The 19,892-nt window shown below is 33.1% G+C and overlaps 2 long non-coding RNA genes across 2 annotated transcripts; one reads left to right on the top strand and one right to left on the bottom strand.

Moving 5' to 3' along the window:
- The first annotated feature begins 335 nt into the window (after positions 1–335).
- On the top strand, positions 336–4,167 carry LOC143050981 (uncharacterized). The gene is made up of 2 exons (XR_012970523.1): positions 336–425; positions 3,822–4,167. It is a non-coding gene; the product is annotated as an uncharacterized LOC143050981 (long non-coding RNA).
- Positions 4,168–7,200: 3,033 nt separating this feature from the next.
- On the bottom strand, positions 7,201–19,139 carry LOC143051621 (uncharacterized). The gene is made up of 5 exons (XR_012970853.1): positions 18,895–19,139; positions 16,978–17,059; positions 12,867–13,049; positions 8,044–8,151; positions 7,201–7,407 (listed from the first exon to the last, which is right to left on the bottom strand). It is a non-coding gene; the product is annotated as an uncharacterized LOC143051621 (long non-coding RNA).
- Positions 19,140–19,892: the final 753 nt, after the last annotated feature.

Raw genomic sequence — 19,892 nt, 5'->3', positions numbered from 1 at the left:
TCCAAATTTAAACAACTTTACTTGTAATCAACTAAACAAAAATTTTGTTTGAACTGTTTTGTTAAAATGTATTCAAATACTACAGTCAAAGGTTGTCGTTTTCATCGTTAACATGACAAAAGCAATAAAAAAAGACATAATCGGCAATAATCGCTGCGATATGCTTTTCTCCCCCTACGCTCACAAAGACAGCAAATTTTAAATATATAGATTATCATCATCTTTGGTTAATGGCAACATTTGGTATATAGCAGTTTTGGCATTAAAAAAAATCTGTTTAAAGTTTCTAATCAAATTTTATTAATCTGATTAATCATAAGCTCGGGGCAGTTTCTGGGTTGTGTATATAAGGAACAAAGTTGCTATTATAAGTACATGTACTCTGAAACTTATCAGATTCCAACAAACAGATTTTGAAAATGGAGGTAAGAACTGCTGTTTTATTTTGTAAATTTTTTTTATTTTTTTCTTGAAACTAAACAAAAAAAAAATTGTTAAAGACTTAATTAAACACAAATCATTTAATTCAATAAGAAACATGAATAAGAATTTACGTTTTTTTTCACATAATATCTAATATACAGGAAACCATTTTTTTTTGCGTTTCCTTTCTACAACATTTTTTTTAAATCTCGACCCCTGCAGACGATAAAATTGAATAGTCGGTGCCCAACTATCTATACTATTAAACGAGAAGACCTCATTTTGTGTGTCGCTTCTCTTCCTTCCACAATAAATAAATCATTATGACTCTGTGTTCTTTAGGTAACATGCATGGTGGCATTTGTCATCCATTTTTATGATTATTCGGATTGAGTTATTTTGGGAGAAAAACGACAAGATAGGTGTCCGGATATGTTTCCGTTATCAGACTGACTTTTAGTCATAGATAAGACTTCCGGTTTTAAACATGCATAAGAACAACCAATCGTATAATGGATTACAAAAATGAAAAATAAATAAGCCAATCAGACCATTCTCCATATAATTGTTTTTAGATCGCAAGAACCACAGCTATTAACCTCCTTAGAGACAATTATGTTTTCGCGTTTATCCACCTGTAAACTAAGATTATACTACTATAATATACAGAGACTCTCTGTACTGTAGTATTCTGTCTACTTTTTTTCTGAAATACTTACTATCTAATGGGTCATACCAGTTGCATAAATATTGAAATAAGTAAAACATGTGGAAACAAGAATGTGTCCATAGTATACGGATGCCACATCGATTACAATGTTTAGTGGAACGTGAAATGGGATAAAATCTCTAATTTGGCATTAAAATTAGAAAGATCATATCATAGGGAACATATTTACTAAGTTTCGAGTTTGTTGGAAATCTCTTCATCAAAAACTACCTTGACAAAAACTTTAACCTGAAGCGGGACAGACGGACGGACGGACGAACGAACGAACGGACGAATAGACTAGAAAACATTATTCCCGTAAATGGGGCATACAAATTTATTGCTGAAAGTGAAAGTAGTGATTTAGCCAAAATGAAAGTAGGGTAGAGATTTGAAAGAGGTAGGACTTATTTGGGACGTCGGGATCGGGTGTTTTTAAGCTCAGGATCACGGGATTGATCTTTACGGGATGCGGGAATATTTTATTTTTTTATTTCGGGATGTCGGGATATGAATTTCGTTTAAATATGCACCTCGGGATTTCATGTTTTTAAGCCCGGGATTTCTGGACTAGGGCCCATCAGACCATCCCTCAAATGAGTCTCAGTCATTTACACGAGATTCAAATCATACCATTGGCATGTTAATAGGGCTCTCAAAAGGAAAAGCACTGATGGATTGTCCTAGAAGCACATTTTATTAGAATAATAATGGTCTATAAGCAGTTTCATTTATTTCATGTTTGAAGCTGTGCAAATTTTTAATTTAATTTGACATTTACCAAAAAATACATTGTAGCAAAGTGAAAGAATAATTGTGATATAAGACCAGAAACACGAAAAATAATTGAATTTAACAGAAAGGAAACACATAACGGACTTTGGAAAAAAGGGAGAGGGCTTTGATACCTTATATGAAATTCCCCAGTCATAACATCTTTTACAAAAATTCATCCTTCAACAGTTTAAAAGCTGTATATGCCCGCGATTTCGCGGGTATTATTCCCATAAATAGGGCATAAAAATTTATGGTTGAAAAGGAAAATAGTGATTTGGCAAAAATTAAGATTAGAGGGAGGCAGGACCTTTTCCAGGGCGTCGGGATCGGGTGTTTTTAAGCTCGGGATTTGGTGATTTATCCTTACGGAATCCGGGAATATATTTTTCGATTTCGGGATTTCGGGATATGAATTTCTTTAAATTCTGCATCTCGGGATTTCATGATTTTAAGCCTGGGATTTCGGGATCAGGACCCCTCCGACCACCCCTCAAATTAGCCTAAGTCGGTCTAAGTCCTTTATACAGGATTCATATCCTACCATTGGTATGTTAATAAGGCTCTCAAAAGAAAAGGCACTGATGGATTGTCCTAGAAGCATATTTTATTAGACAAATAATGGTCTATATAATTATATAAGCAGTTACATATATTTCATGTTTGAAACGGTACAAATTTTTAATTTGATTTGACTTTCACCAAAAGAAGCATTGTAGCAAAGGAGAAGAATAATTGTGGTCTGAGACCAGAAACACGAAAATAATTGAATTTAGCAGAAAAGAAACAAATATCGGACTTTGGAAAAAGGGAGAGGGCTTTTGATACAGTTTATGAAATTCTCCATACATATTATCTTTTACAAAGTCATCCTACAACAGTTCACAAGCTGTTCTAGTTGTAATGTAAATAAAAGTCACATCTCGTATAAGGTTAATTCAACTGGTTTTTATGGTTACCATAATACACATACTTTATTGTCATTTTAGCAGAAGTTCAAAATAAGGATTTTTAATGCGCATGCACTCGTACCATATCTGCTTATAGATATGATTGTGATTAAGGATGTTCGCTCTCCATGTGTTTTTTATTTTTTATCAGATATTCGAAATCTTCTGGTTTTATCCTAGAAGTGTCATTGAACGTTTTGGCCGCGTACGTGTCCATATTTTTCTTTTCATAATTTTATCACTTATTTATTCTTAAAAGCCATACTCGGATATCTTTTTAAAAAAAAAACGTTTTATTTTTTCATAGTGTTTGATAGAAAAAAGGTGTCAATGTTAAATGTAAGAAAAATCTAGAGAGAATTTTTCAAATTTCTATCTATCGAAAACATGATAGCTGAGTCTCCGTTCCCCATTTTTTAGTTCCGTTATTCATATCCTATCAATGCATAACAGTCTTTTTTCAAAGCTTAAAACAGAGGAGCGAACGTCCTTTAGTGTCAGTCATTGTTTCATTTCTAAAAAATACGTTTATTTTTTACAACTCCAAGAGTTATATTTGTCAAATATCGTTATGAGCTCGACGAAGTTTTGACAGTCGTATGAAATGTTTCTGTTTTATTTTCATTGGAAAATTAACTTGGTGTTGTCTAATCTGAGATACCATACCTTGTGTTTAAATAATTCAAACTTTTTTCTGGGCTTTGAAGGATTAAAAACATAACATATTGTATAGACAGTTTCTGTTGTTAAAGTTTATGTGTTTACTTAAATGTGTTCTTTTTAATTTACACAAGGAAGCTTAAGTGTCTGTACCAAGTCAGGAATAAGATAGACGTATTCCATTTGTTTGGTGTGTTTGAGCTTTGAATTTTACTTTGAGAAAAATTAATTTTACTAAGAGGTCGTTATTCTTGTTATTTCACTTTTTTCGAAAGTACTATTTAAGTTTATTTCTATCGTTTCAGACCAAAGTCCTCGTCGTTATGTTGATGGTAGCTATGGTGCTAATGGTAGAGGTCAAAGGTAGACAACTGCAAAACGACTGTCTAGACATCTGTCGCCGAAGAATGGACAGATGTAAATCAAATTGTAACCAGGACTTTAAGAACAAAAACAAAAGAAAGAAGTGCAAGAACGTCTGCAAAAAATCTGATAGACAATGTAAAAGGTTCTGCCGCAACGACGACCCGACCGATGATTTTACTTACGACATGTAAATAAATAATTGGGAAACAAAACGTAAAATTATTCAAATACGTGTGTTCTCAATATATTCGTTTCATACTTTGAATAAAAGGTTATTACTAGTAATACTTATTATAAATTATTTACATTATTCTTCTCCCCAAGGTATTTTTAACAGAAAAAGGTCTTGTATTTCCATGGGTATATTTCCAGTCAGGATTTCCTTGGAAGAAGGTTGATATCAACCATGAGTTTCAAGTGTTGACGTTGCAATCATCCCTTCATAATCTTACGGACGCCACCACGAGTTGGTTGACCGCTGTGAAATATCTGTGTCACATGTACCGATGAAAGCGGATATGTTCCTAATGTCGTTACTACAATCCCGTCAGTGGTGTAACAGTACATTTTTTTGTTTTTGTGTTTCTGTATGATAAATATTTTTGCTTGTGTTTGTGTGGGATTTCTGTCACGTATTGTTGTCATTTTAGCGATATGTTTTAACATAGTCATAAAGCAGGAGGTTTAGCTAGCCATTAAACCAGGTTCAACCCAAAATTTTTCTTGAAATTTCCTGTATCATAGCAGGAATATGACAGTTGTTATCAAATATTCTTTTATATGTGTGTAGGAGCTTATTTTTGTTGCACTCAAGTGTTTCTGTTCTTCCGTTGGTTTCCTCTTATAGTTGATTTGTTTCCCTTGATTTTGGTTTGTAACCCGGATTTTTTTCTCTCTATCGTTATGACCTTTGAACACCGGAATACTACTGTTACCTTTATTTTGCAGGGTGTTAATTTCCCAATAACGTGTAAAATGTAATATGTGATGTGTGTGGTTCCATTTAAAATAGTGTTTAATGATTGATATATTTTGTACGGATTTTAAATTCAAGTTATTCAAAAGAAGATGTGATATGATTGCCAATGATACAATTCTCCACAAGAGCCCAAATGACACAGAAATTAACAACTATAGGTCAAAGTACAGCATTCAACAACGAGCAGAGCCTATACCGCGTAGTCAGCTATAAAAGGCCTCGAAATTACAAATGAGAAAACTAACGGATGAATTTATGTATAAAAAATGAACAAAAAACAAATATGTAACATATAAACAAACGACAATAGCATGAATTCAGAGTTTCCACATGCCTTAAAATGTAAAATGTTGAAAAGACAAATTGATTGATAACTTCGAAAATCTAAAAAAAAAAAACAATCGGCAATCCTCGGTAGAATCCGCTACTCTCCTTCTATTCCGAGTTGTGGCGAATGATACAAAAAAAACCCATAATCACCTTAAAGTTAAATGGTTGCTCCCTTACTTATGTACAGACATGTAGATATTGAATTTTACAATTGCAAAACAAAAGATGTATAATACACGTAATAGTATAAACATGAAATAAACAAAAGAAATGAAACTTAAAATATTGTAAGCTTCAATTATGTTTTCATTTCACACAATAACTTGCAATAACTGTTTTTGTCTATCAAGTTTATCAGATATTTATCTACCATCAAAACTCGTTCAAATTAAAATCATTTTTTTTACAATCTTAGTCGAAATACAACGGGTTAATATCTTCAATATCTGCCCTACATATTGGACAGCGCTGGTTCGACTCCAAATATACTTCCATGGCACACTCCATACAGGTAGTGTACAACGGGTTAATATCTTCAATATATGCCCTACATATTGGACAGCGCTGGTTCGACTCCAAATATACTTCTGTTGCACAGTCCATACAGGTCGTGTGGCCACATGGTAAAATCACAGCATTTTTCTCACGGTCCATTCAGATCGTACATTTCCTGGAAGGTTCCTTTATTTTCTGAAATTAATAAAAAAAAAAAGCATCATAGATGCCAAATATTGAGGTTGTACCAAGCACCTTGACTAAAACTAATTTGGCTCTTTTAATATTAAAAAAATTTGAATAAATATTAACTTAGGCCCTTTGGCAGGGAGGTAGTTTAAAGATAAGTTTATTTGAATTTGCTATGAGAAAAGCATCGTCTTTATGTACACTCATCCAGGATTAAAATTGTGAACGCCAGACGTGTAGCTATTCATCTACAAATGACTTATCAGTGACGCTCGAATGAAAAAATGAAAAAGGCCAACAAAATACGAAGTTGAAGAGCATATACATCATGGGTACACAGGTAAAATAGCTACGGACGTTTTACGTCCGTAAAAAATCCGTAAAACGTCCGTATTATACGGCACGTCTACGGACGAATAGTACCACGGACGTAAAACGTCCGTTGCTTCCCATCCGTAAAACGTCCGTAAAACGTCCGTAATACGGATATTTAGTACCACGTCCGTATTACGGACGTTTAGTACCACGGACGTAATACGGATGTTTTGTACCACGGACGTATAACGTCTATTATAATTATGCATTATAATATATATATATTATAGTATATAACACACTTATTGTAGTATATATAACACACTTATTATAGTGTATAGTATAGTTTGATTTTTATGTAACAGTTGCATTGTATTGCTGAAACTTTTGATGGAACTGTCAATGATAAAATGCTATACTTTTTTTTAAGGTGATGATACTTTTTATTTGCATTTCCTTATATCATGTATATAGTCTCCTAGTGTTCTATCTAAAAAAATATTCTGATGCAATACACATACAAGGATTTTGTCCAAGAACTTTCTGTCATACAGTGACTTGTTGTTTAACAAGTTGAATATTGATGATATCTTTTTAAACATTTTACATGATATTTCAAGAGTAAATCAACAATAATCAGAAGTATTTCAGTGGTGGTCTTTGGTTCATATTTTGCTTTCATGTATTAACTTGATAAAACAAGGCTCTTAGTTTTCTCTATTTGTCATGTCCAAACCCTTTCACAACACACTATATAGTTCATTTTTTTCATTGTTGGAGGACATATGGTGACCTATAATAGCTCACTATCACATCATGTGAACTCTGGTGGATATTTTTCTCATTGGCAATTCAACCAAATGTCCTTACTTTTATAAGTCCTTTTAATTATATATCAAGAGTAATTGATCTCAAGAGTATAAATTGAGAATACTGTAATGTTTCCTTTTTACAGTTTTGAATGTATCCTTTTTCTTCAAACTTTCTTAGAACAAACATAATCTTCAATCTTCTTCAAAGTTCAAAATTTTATTTCCAAGGATTTATATTCACATTATAATTTCTCTACTTTCCAAGTCTATGAATGTCAAAATAAATGTCTTCTTTGTAAATTTAAACGTTCTATTTTTTGTAAAATTCCCAAGTTTGTGAGGTAGTCTTCTGTGTCCTGTATTCATGGTATTGGTTATTCTTCACCATGTTCACTGTGATGGTAACTGAAATAAAATATTCATAAAGAATATAAATCTAACTTCCATGAATTACATAAGGGCTATTCCAGAAAAAAATGTATGGGGGGGGGGGGGGGGGGGGTTGGAAGGCAGTTTTTGTCAGCACCCGCCACCAAGACAATTGTAATTGAGAATTATAGTGCATTATAGTGTGAAAAGTTGCTCTGATACCCATCACCCATGTATTATTAATACAACGTGCCTTCCAACCCCCCCATACATTTTTTTCTGGAATAGCCCTAAGCTAATTGTTATATGTTTGCAAATTCATTCTGTTAATGCAAAATCATTATCTGGTCGTTTTTTTTTTTGCTTATTTGAATGTCCAGTGGCAAATATTTTATGTTTTCTAAATAACAACGTTTACTTATCAAAACATAATATTGGCCAGTCTGACTAGGTAAGTTTGTAATGTAAATGCTATGATAGTCTGAATTTCTGACATCTCAAGTGTGTGTGTATGGAGCAGAAGGAGGCGAGCAGAGTAAGGCTTAATGCATGCATTGAATCAGAAAGTGAGAAAAATAAGCAACACTGTACATGTACAATTAAACTTGAAACAGTTTTAGGTAGATAACATAAAATTATTTAAATTAACTGCAATTCTACAGATGAACTTACTTTGATATCAGGTCTGTTTTGCAGGGCATTCACACCTACATGACATACATGTTCACCAGTAATATCAATCCTTGCCAATAATGTCCTTTCCTTTCATTTGGTAACAAGCTAAAATTGTATATATATATATATAAATTAATCAAGAAGTCCAGACAAAAACTATATGTAGTATGAACCGATGCTCACTAATTTATACCTTTCCTATATACTTTTACTTTTAAGTAAATTGAAACAAAATGTAAGCTAACAACAGAAAGAAGATCAAGTTTAAGCTTATAAAAAAATCCTATATACATGTATGTGCAGATTTTAATAAAAGAACAACCTTTCAATGTACCTTGGCAATTGATAAACTTCAATTGAATCATAATTTCCTGTCAATATGCACATCTACATAGTATGTCCTTATTATCTACTAAGTTTCATGAAATTCTGTTGTGTGGATTCAGAGGAGTTGCAATGACAAACTGTTGAAGTAGTAATAAAGCAAATAAGTTCAAAGGGGCATAACTCCTAGAAAAAAAATGAATTGTAATTTCCTGTTGATATGCACATCTACATAGTATGTCCTTATTATCTACAAAGTTTCATGAAATTCTGTTGTGTGGATTCAGGAGAGTTGCAATAACAAACTGTTGAAGTAGTACATTAAAGCAAATAAGTTCAAAGGGGCTTAACTCCTAAAAAAAAAAATTAAATCTTAATTTCCTGTCGATATGCACATCTACATTGTACATGTTGTATGTCCTTATTATCTAAAAAAATTTCATGAAATTCTGTTGTGTGGTTTGAGAACAGTTGTGATGACAAGAAACAGGACTTGACGTCAGACAGACAGGTCAAAAACATTATACCCCCAAAACTTCGTTGAGTGGGACATAAAAATGCTGAATATCATGAAACTTAGTTAAATTGTTCATATTTTTTGTTGTAAGCTCCCATTTGATTTTTATAAATTTAAGTTTGTCAGTTTCTGAGTTATAAGATTTTCTTCATACATGTCATAAGAAAAGGGGTGACTTTCAAGTTTTTGGAAATACATGTATCCTTAAAATTTCGTTAAACTTTGATGACCGATTTATAGCTATTAAGAAAACCTCCTTTTAGTTTTCTTTTTATAAATTTTTGATATACATGTGACATTGAGAAATTATTGTTTGTTTGCAGTCTGACAACAGATTAACCAATTATTGCGCAACAGCCCAGTGTATTGCGCAACAGCAAGAAATCTTTTATTGAATATACATGTAGATTCAATTCTTGAATTCATATAAACTGCTACTTTTGCATAGGTAATGTTTCTGTATTTAAAATCTGTAGTACTGGACATTTACTTTTGATATTTAGTATCATAACTTTCTTTACTTAAAAATTATTGTAACATTTAGGTACGGTACATGTATAAGTCGTTCCCAAACCTAATTACAAACATTAATGTGTAAACTATGTAAAAGTTTCACAGTCAATGAACCATGATGAGGGGGTGGGGCTATATAATCTCCATGGAAACAATACTTGCAAATGCCAATAAATTTGCATACCAAATATTATTGACTAAACATAAGCAGTTTATCTTAAACTGATCTAATCACAAACTAATACATGTAAACTAAGATAAGTTTCAAAGTCATTAGACTGTGACTGAGGGGGCGAGGCCAAATATTCTCCATGGAAATGAGATGTGCCAATGCTTATACAACTGAATACCAATTAACATTGCCCAACCACTAATGGTTCCCCTTGAACTGACCTAATCACAAACTAATACATGATAACTTAGAAAAAATTTCAAAGTCAATAGACCATGACTAAGGGGGCGGAGCCAAATTATCTCCATGGAAATGAGATATACCAATGCTTATACAACTGCATACCAAATATCATTGACTTACCACTTGTGGTTCCCCATAAACTGACCTAATCACAAACTAATACATGTATGAGCAAAAGTTTCGAAGTCAATAGACCATGACTGAGAAGGCAGGGCCAAATAATCTCCATGGAAATGAGATGTGCCAATGCTTATACAACTGCATACCAAATATGATTATCCTATCACATGTGGTTCACCATAAACTAGACCTAATCACAAACTAATACATTGTTGATGCCGTCGCCTCCGAAGCTACAGTACTACATATTTTTTGGTTCAGAAATAGTACATAGATGCAAAAGTAGCTGTGTAACCAATTTCAAGTTCTTTGACTACATTTATTCAGAAACATATAATATGTCAAATATTTATTTACAATCCAAATTAGGACCTGTATCAAGGAGTAAGAAACTTGTCAACATTTAAGTGAAGCACTAATTATAAGAATTTTTGCATACATGTAGCAATATAATACTTCCTACAGAAAGTAACCAAAAGTTAGTGTGCAATAAATTCTATTATTGCATAGCAATATAATATTTCCCACAGAAAATAACTAAAAGTTAGCGTGCAATAAATTCTATTATCATATACTTCATGTACTTAGACTTAATAACATATGATTTTTACCGTATGATAATAGCATTAAATTAAAGTATTTTCTATATTTTTCGAATTGGTGCTTAGCGGGCTGATATGAAAAGTTTATCACATGCTTCGATTGTTATCACATGCCTTTCCGTAACGTTATCACATGGCATTTCGGTGATACTCGGCAAATTCCGGAAAATACACCTTAATGCTACGTTTTCAGTGAAAAACATTACAAAGTAGTGTACAAAACAATTATATGAATACTGGAAAGTATATTGTGTAAAATAATTAAATTAAATTAAAAAAAAATATTAAATAAATGCATTTTTTATAAATAAAAAAAGTTGACTTTTCCAAACAATTTTCATCATGTATATTGTTGAATTATTTTTTTGTCGATTCGTCCATATTAAAATGTTGGGTTTTTTTTTCTCTCTGTTGAGGCATATGATAGAAAGATTTCTTATTGAATGTATCAAATTTTGGGTCCGACGTCCGTGAACTTTTTACTCTTTCAAGATCTTTTCAGGAACCACATAGAAGGATCAATATATGAATCTGTTATTTTTCTCTACTGTTGAAGCATATGATAAAAAGATCATAACATGTCATTTTTCATATCGCATGTATTTTCAGCCCTCGGTCAATATCAGCCCTCGAGCCATGCGGCTCTTGGGCTGATATTGAACCTAGGGCTGATAATACATGGGATATGAAAAATGCCATGTAATAATCTGATAATATTGCACTAGTGCAAAAATCTTCAAAAAATCATGACGTTATCAATGACAAACTCTTAGTTTAAACCAATTTTTACTTTCAAATATTATATTGCTATACAATAAAAGGGTTATTGCATGAATATTGGGGTATATTGTCCCTCGTAGAACATATATTGCATTTGCAAGCTTATGCAATATAAAATTCAACTAGGGACAATATTCCCCAATATTCATGCAATAACTCTATAGTATTGCACCAGTGCAATACATCTTCAAAATTATTGCATGAATATTGGGAAATATTGTCCCTTGTAGAACAAAAATTGCACTCGAAGCTCGTGCAATATAAATTTTACTCATGACAATATTCATGCAATATCCCTATATTATAACTACAATTGCACAATATTAATCACTTTACCATAAGTTATTATAAAAAAGAAGATGTGGTATGATTGCCAATGAGACAACTATCCACAAAAGACCAAAATGACACAGACATTAACAACTATAGGTCACTGTATGGCCTTCAACAATGAGCAAAGCCCATACCTATTGCTTGGTGTCAAGGTAATTAAGAATCTCAAATTTGATAAAAATAATTAAGCACGTATTCTTCATTTTGTGGTTTAAAGTTTCTTTAGACAAGTAAGATGCTGAAAGAATATAATATACAGATATAAACAATACCAAATATTCACATTATTTTTTAAAAATGGTCTCAAAGCTTCAAATTTGCAATTTCTTTAATGAAAAATGCACCAAAAAAAAATAATACCTGTAACACTTCGGTTTTGTACATTTCATGAGCAGGAGATTATCATGATTATATAATTTAGTCAAATACAAACTTATAACTCCATAAAAGTATCGTGCTTAAGCCTTTACATAAATTTCAAGAAAATCAACCAAAAACTGACCAAAAAAGGACTCATTTTTGCGAAGTTATCTCCCCTTCCAATGTTAATTTCCAAAGGAAATATAAAATGCCACTTTTGAGTTTTCCTCAAGTTAGATTTTATGGGACTTTTTTCTGTGTATATAAAGGGCATAACGCTATAGATTAGAACTAAAACATTTTCTGTTTTAAATAGTTTGAGGTTAACCGTTTCCTCCATAATGACGCTTTTTGACCCCACCCCTTTACTCCATAATGACGCCTTTTGACGCCTGTGTAGTACCTCAGTTGAAACGCATTGACTACAAAATGTCTGCATATTAAAAAAGACTTTAAAAAAATTGTATCCAATATGAAAAGGATATTCAGGAGAATATCTGACTTGAATTTCATTGATGAAATGTTCGTTTTTACAATGCATTAATACTTTAAACCTGATGATTTTTTTTTTATTGAAAGAATCCTATGCGAATCAAGTTTGTAAACAAAAAATTCCATGGAGGAAAGGGTTAAATCTTAGTTAAATTGTTTATGGTTTTGTAAAAAAAATAATTTGTCACTTCTAACTGTTAACATGGATAATTTTCAAACTTGCCCACTACAAGAATCAAAACTTGGAACTCTATGAACTCAAATTTTAAAATAAATCTTGGAAACTACATGTCCATGATTTACCGAGTTTGACAAGAGAGCAAAATTATCAAATAAACTAGGCATCATTTTAATATAAACATACCTCTCATCACAAAATTATTCATTGACTACTGCTCCTCTGTGCTCATATGCACATAAATCAATATAATGACAATCTATGAATCCACTATATAATCTAGACAGCAATGACCCAAATGAATTCTGTTCTGTTGCTTATCTTCTCCTACTTCTCAAAGTACTTGTACTTGTACATTCTTTGAAAATGCTAAAAGAAATAATGTTTAATGAAATGAAGTTGTAATATCTGCCAAAATTGCATTTAATATTTGATCTTGCAAAATTGGCTTAGTTTTGATCTTTTAAACTAGACCAACAAACTTTCCCTGAAAAAAAAGGATAGCTCTTCTTAACCTGGTAAACATTTTAACTCCAGGTCAAATTTGCTCTGAATGCTTTAGTTTCTGCTTTCAGAGATACATGTATAAGCCAAAAACTGCATTTTACCCCTATGTTCTATTTTTAGTCATGTTGGCATGTTAGTTAGCAAGAGGGGTCACCGACACATATTTCTAACTAAATAAGTGTAATTTAGTGGTTCAATTTGTCTTATCTTGCTGTTTATCATATTTTTTTTTGTTCTGTTTTTTATATTTTACATTGTATAAATCAGTCTCTTAGTTTTCTTGTTTGAATTGATTTACAAATTTGTGATTCTCATATAGGGTCCTTAAAAACTGAATATGCAGTATTGGCTTTGCTCATAGTCATTGTTGAAGGATGTAAAGTGACCTATTGTTGTACATGTTAACAGTTAACTTCGATGTCACTTGATTTCTGGTGGAGAGTTTTCTTTTCTTGTTAAGGGTGCAATCAACAGTTTTTTTCTATGACGTCATATTTTGAGGGACCATGTATAAGTGACCCTTAGTGGTGGACTGATTAATAAAGATACTTGTATAAAACTAGATATCACTGGAATCAGAATGTTATCTAGTTTATAATGGAATAAAAAAAAGTGTACTTTTAATAGTATAAAAAAGTTTTATCCAGAGAAACTGGGAAAAACATTGCCTAATTTAAGCTTAAACAAGAGTGCACACGCTGAAATGTCTCGCCTTCTATACTAATCATTGATATTATGTTGATAGTCCTAAGTATAAAGCTAAGCTTTAATACAACTGTCACATAAACTTAACATTAACCAACATAACTAAACACAGACCAATGAACCTTAAAAATGAGGTCAAGGTCAGATGAACCATGCCAGGCAGACATGTACAGCTAACAATGCTTCTATACAACATATATAGTTGACCTATTACTTATAGTTTAAGAAAAATAGACCAAAACACAAAAACTTAACACTGTGCAATGAACTGTGAAAATGAGGTCATGGTCAAATAAAACCTGCGCGACTGACATAAAGATCATAAAATATTTCCATACACCAAATATAGATGACCTATGGCATATAGTATTAGATAAAAAGACCAAAACTCAAAAACTTAACTTTGACCACTGAACCATGAAAATGAGGTCAAGGTCACATGACATCTGCCTGCTAGATAGGTACACCTTACAATCATTCCATACAACAAATAAAGTAGACCTATTGCATATAGTATGAGAAAAACAGACCAAAACACAAAAAGTTAACTATAACCACTGAACCATGAAAATGAGGTCAAGGTCAGATGACACCTGCCAGTTGGACATGTACATCTTACAGTCCTTCCATACACCGAATATACTAGCCCTATTGCTTGTAGTATCTGAGATATGGACTTGACCACCAAAACTTAACCTTGTTCACTGATCCATGAAATGAGGTCGAGGTCAAGTGAAAACTGTCTGACACACATGAGGACCTTTTAAGGTACGCACATATCAAATATAGTTATCCTATTACTTATAATAAGAGAGAATTCAACATTACGAAAAATCTGAACTTTTTTTTCAAGTGGTCACTGAACCATGAAAATGAGGTCAAGGACATTGGACATGTGACTGACGGAAACTTCGTAACATGAGGCATCTATATACAAAGTATGAAGCATCCAGGTCTTCCACCTTCTAAAATATAAAGCTTTTAAGAAGTGAGCTAACACCGCCGCCGCCGGATCACTATCCCTATGTCGAGCTTTCTGCAACAAAAGTTGCAGGCTCGACAAAAACCTGAAATCAGGTCATGTGCACACCCCTGAAGACATGATACCTGCACATTTTTCATAATCAAAGTTGTATGAATTTCATAGATTTTTACCTGGTCTTTCAAAAAATTCATGCTTCAGGGTACGTTCGCCTGCTCCATAAAGAGCTACAGTGTCTGCAAATAAGTTTTCAATTTTCACTGCCAAAAAAAACAGACTGTTTACAGTGTTGTCTCCCCTCAAAACATGTATATTTAATCTAATTTTTTTAATTATTTTAATCATTCAACCTGCTTTAATTGAAGTTAATTAATATATCTTTACAACCAAACATGCCAAATACAACAAGAGTGCACACGCTGAAATGTCTCGCCTTCTATACTAATCATTGATATTATGTTGATAGTCCTAAGTATAAAGCTAAGCTTTAATACAACTGTCACATAAACTTAACATTAACCAAGTCCAAGATAACTAAACAAAGACCAATGAACCTTGAAAATGAGGTCAAGGTCAGATGAACCATGCCAGGCAGACATGTACAGCTAACAATGCTTCTATACAACATATATAGTTGACCTATTACTTATAGTTTAAGAAAAATAGACCAAAACACAAAAACTTAACACTGTGCAATGAACCGTGAAAATGAGGTCACGGTCTAATAAAACCTGCGCGACTGACATAAAGATCATAAAATATTTCCATACACCAAATATAGATGACCTATGGCATATAGTATTAGATAAAAAGACCAAACCTCAAAAACTTAACTTTGACCACTGAACCATGAAAAAGAGGTCAAGGTCACATGACATCTGCCCGCTAGATAGGTACACCTTACAATCATTCCATACAACAAATATAGTAGACCTATTGCATATGGTATGAGAAAAACAGACCAAAACACAAAAATTTAACTATAACCACTGAACCATGAAAATGAGGTCAAGGTCAGATGACACCTTCCAGTTGGACATGTACACCTTACAGTCCTTCCATACACCGAATATACTAGCCCTATTGCTTGTAGTATCTGAGATATGGACTTGACCACCAAAACTTAACCTTGTTCACTGATCCATGAAATGAGGTCGAGGTCAAGTGAAAACTGTCTGACAGACTTGAGGACCTTTCAAGGTACGCACTTATCAAATATAGTTATTCTATTACTTATAATAAGAGAGAATTCAACATTACAAAAAATCTGAACTTTTTTTTTCAAGTGGTCACTGAACCATGAAAATGAGGTCAAGGACATTGGACATGTGACTGACGGAAACTTCGTAACATGAGGCATCTATATACAAAGTATGAAGCATCCAGGTCTTCCACCTTCTAAAATATAAAGCTTTTAAGAAGTTAGCTAACACCGCCGCCGCCGCCGCCGCCGCCGCCGCCGCCGGATCACTATCCCTATGTCAAGCTTTCTGCAACAAAAGTTGCAGGCTCGACAAAAAACATGATACTTTTTCACCAATTATGTTGATAAAAAGGGACTTCCCTCCATGTCTATTTTTAGTTGGGGAATAACCCCTAGTTTTTATACGAAACTGTTTATAGCAACCTAAACAATATTTTATTTTGAAAATAAGGGAGCTACCATTTGATTTTTATGGGGGGCTAGGATGAAATTTGAAAAAAATAGGCAGGACAGGAGTTTTGAGTGTAAAAAAAAGGCAGGATGAGACACTTTGCAAAAAAAATGCAGGATGACAATTTAGGTAAAAAAAAGTCGGAATAAACTAATAAAAAAAATGCAGGACGGAATAGAGTGAAAAATAAAAAGGCAGGACAGAAATTACAACTGAAAAAAAAAATGCAGGACAAAATTTTTCATCCTAGCCCCCCCCCCCCCTAAAAATCAAATGGTAGCTCCCTAATTATGTAATTTAAACATTATTATCAGATTATCAGAATTACAATATGACAGATTTATAAGTGGAAAAAAGTGAATTTACACTTTTAAAAATTCCTCTATTTTCTCATTCACTATCACCATGATCACCACATTTATTGTATTTTTATATTAACATTACGTACATGTAAAGCAGACCTTTCACCTTCTCAAGGAGTCCACTTCCCATGTACAAGAGGAGGCCCAAACAGCTTGATTTTGAGTAAGCTAAAAAAAAGTTCAAATAGATTATGATACACTAAATAAATACATAAATTACATGTACATAATAATTTAATAATAAATATGAATCCACAATCATGGTTTCAGAAATGACACATCAATTTAAATCAATAGATATCATACATAACCAGGACTTTATGAAAACAACACGTTCTCGTAATTATTTAAACGACAGATGCAGAAACAAATGTATCGTTTACACGTCTCAACGATAAACGATCAACGACTACGCGACTATTTTGCGCGTACATCGTTTATGTGAACGATGTCAACGTTGACCAAAAACTGTAAGAAACAAATGGATTAAACGACTACGCGCGTAATCGTTTACATCGTTTAGGTTAGAAACAAATGCGCTCTTAGTATATAAATTGTATAACTATGATGTGAAACTGTACCTCCTCAGTCAAATAGATAGATAAGAAAGAAAATATATATTACCATTTTATGTACATATAATTGATTGTAATGATTACTGTTTGTTTGTTCTTTGTGTATGTGTTGATGACAATCCAGATTTTGGATTTTTATATCAATAAAATCTTATATATCTTATATACATCTGCATTGGCTAGAGGTACATGTATAGGGGGAGGGTTAAGATCTCATAAACATGTTTAACCCCGCTTGAATTTTGCGCCTGTCCCAAGTCAGGAGCCTCTGGCCTTTGTTAGTCTTGTACTATTTTTAATTTTAGTTTCTTGTGTACAATTTGGAGTTTAGCATGTTTAGTATGGCGTTCATTATCACTGAACTAGTATATATATTTGTTTAGGGGCCAGCTGATGGACGCCTCCGGAATTTCTTGCTGCATTGAAGACATGTTGGTGACCTTCTGCTGTTGTCTGCTTTATGGTCGGGTTGTTGTCTCTTTGACACATTCCCCATTTCCATGATTTCCATTATCAATTTTATGTATATTAAATTTTTATATCAGTGTTTTCTAATTTCTGGGTAGTCTAGTAGTCCAAATTATTATGACGTCTTGAAAGGCTATTATAATATTATTTTTTGGACGCTTTACTCTAATGTACAGTAAGGCGTCAAATAAAAAAAATGTAATAGCCTTTCAAGAAGTCATAATTATTTGAACTAGGTAGTCTAGATACAATGTAAGTACAAATTTATGTAAATAAGGGCAAATTTGCAGACTTATTTTTTATATAATTAAATATTAATTATATTCATTTGGATTTTACCCAAGTCATGCAAGTTGGGCAAAGCCATTCTTTGCAGGAGTATATTTTACAGATTTTAACCATTTTTATATAAAGTAGGGCAATTTTTTTTTAAAGCAGGACGAGTTGGTAAGGAAGCCACCACTTGACTTTTATGGGGTGGGGGCTACGATAAAAATGTTATCCTGCATTTTTTTTTTAAAGTTGACAGAACTCCAGTTCCGCATATTTTTCAAATAACATCCAAGCACCCCCCCACACAGGCACTTGTCTCAGAAAAAAAAATCCTATATATATGTATTAAATATGTATTATATTAAGGTATATAGGGAATTTTTTTTCTGAGACAAGTGCCTGTGACATGGTGACCCCCCCCCCCCCCCCCCACCTCCAATAAAACTCACGTGGTAGCTCCCTTAACAAGAGTGGGACATTTTTAGAAAGGGAGACGTGTTGTTAAAAAAGTAGGCCGTTTTGGCAGTGGGTCGAGTTGACTTGCGTCCGTTCTTGTCTATCTTCTGATCTTTGTCAGACTGATTTTCGGGTTTGCATGCGATGAAAATGAAATTTATAAATTCAAACGTTTTTTCGTGAAAAGTATACCACTAGCATCTTCTTAAATATTTGCATGATAATATTTACCTTTCGGTGCGCTTTCCAAGTACAAAATAGCGGGTATGTAAATAATCCATCAAAAAGACACACAACTTTCTTGTTTAAAACCCGGTTTCTTCAAGTTAATCGACAAGCAAACCATTTCAATTTATCTGTTTATAATAACTTGTTGAAACAGTTTTGAAAAACCAGAGGTCCTCGTATTATCTATCAGACTAGTATACATCTTTCCATTCTTTTTAACTGTAAAACATGAATTCAGCAGCCGACGAGCGTCCATGGATGGGAGTAGTCCAAATAATTATGACGTCTTGAAAGGCTATTATAATTTTTTTCTTTGACGCCTTACAACGTTGATGTAAGGCGTCAAAGAAAAAAAATATAATAGCCTTTCAAGTAGTCCAAATAATTATGACGTCTTGAAAGGCTATTATAATTTTTTTCTTTGACGCCTTACAACGTTGATGTAAGGCGTCAAAGAAAAAAAATATAATAGCCTTTCAAGACGTCATAATTATTTGGACTAGGATGGGAGTTGCGTCATAGTGTAAAAAACGGCAACGGTGATTTTTCCGGGTTTTCGTATTCCATTTGTCAAGCTTTCGAGAATACACTTTACGATCATTTACGTATGTGATTGAGAGTTAGTCCGGAACCCGGTCTGGAATCAAGAATGGGGATTTAAGTATTGAAAATAAATACAAAAAAGTTCAGAAGTGGTACACTGAGTATTTTAAAATAGGCCTCTGTTATAAACAAGGATTTGTCTACAAATCAGTCACGGCCGCTTTATATAAAACTATGAAGAAATGAATCGGAGACATAGGCCTACATGACATCATACATCAGTGGCGGATCCAGGGGGGTTGGACCCCCCTTTTTGGGACGATCAATGTATTTGCAGGGGGACATAGTTAGAACCCCCCTACCCCCCCCCCTTTTGTAGCCGTCCCGCCGGCTAGACCACACGACCACCTGGGCCTCACAATGAATAAAGTTTTCGGTGGCCGTGTGTTACCTTTCCT

This window comes from Mytilus galloprovincialis, chromosome 11 (assembly GCF_965363235.1).
Source record: "Mytilus galloprovincialis chromosome 11, xbMytGall1.hap1.1, whole genome shotgun sequence".
NCBI lineage: Eukaryota > Metazoa > Mollusca > Bivalvia > Mytilida > Mytilidae > Mytilus > Mytilus galloprovincialis.
Note: the sequence above shows the minus strand (reverse complement) of the source record. Positions and strands in the feature narration are given on the sequence as shown.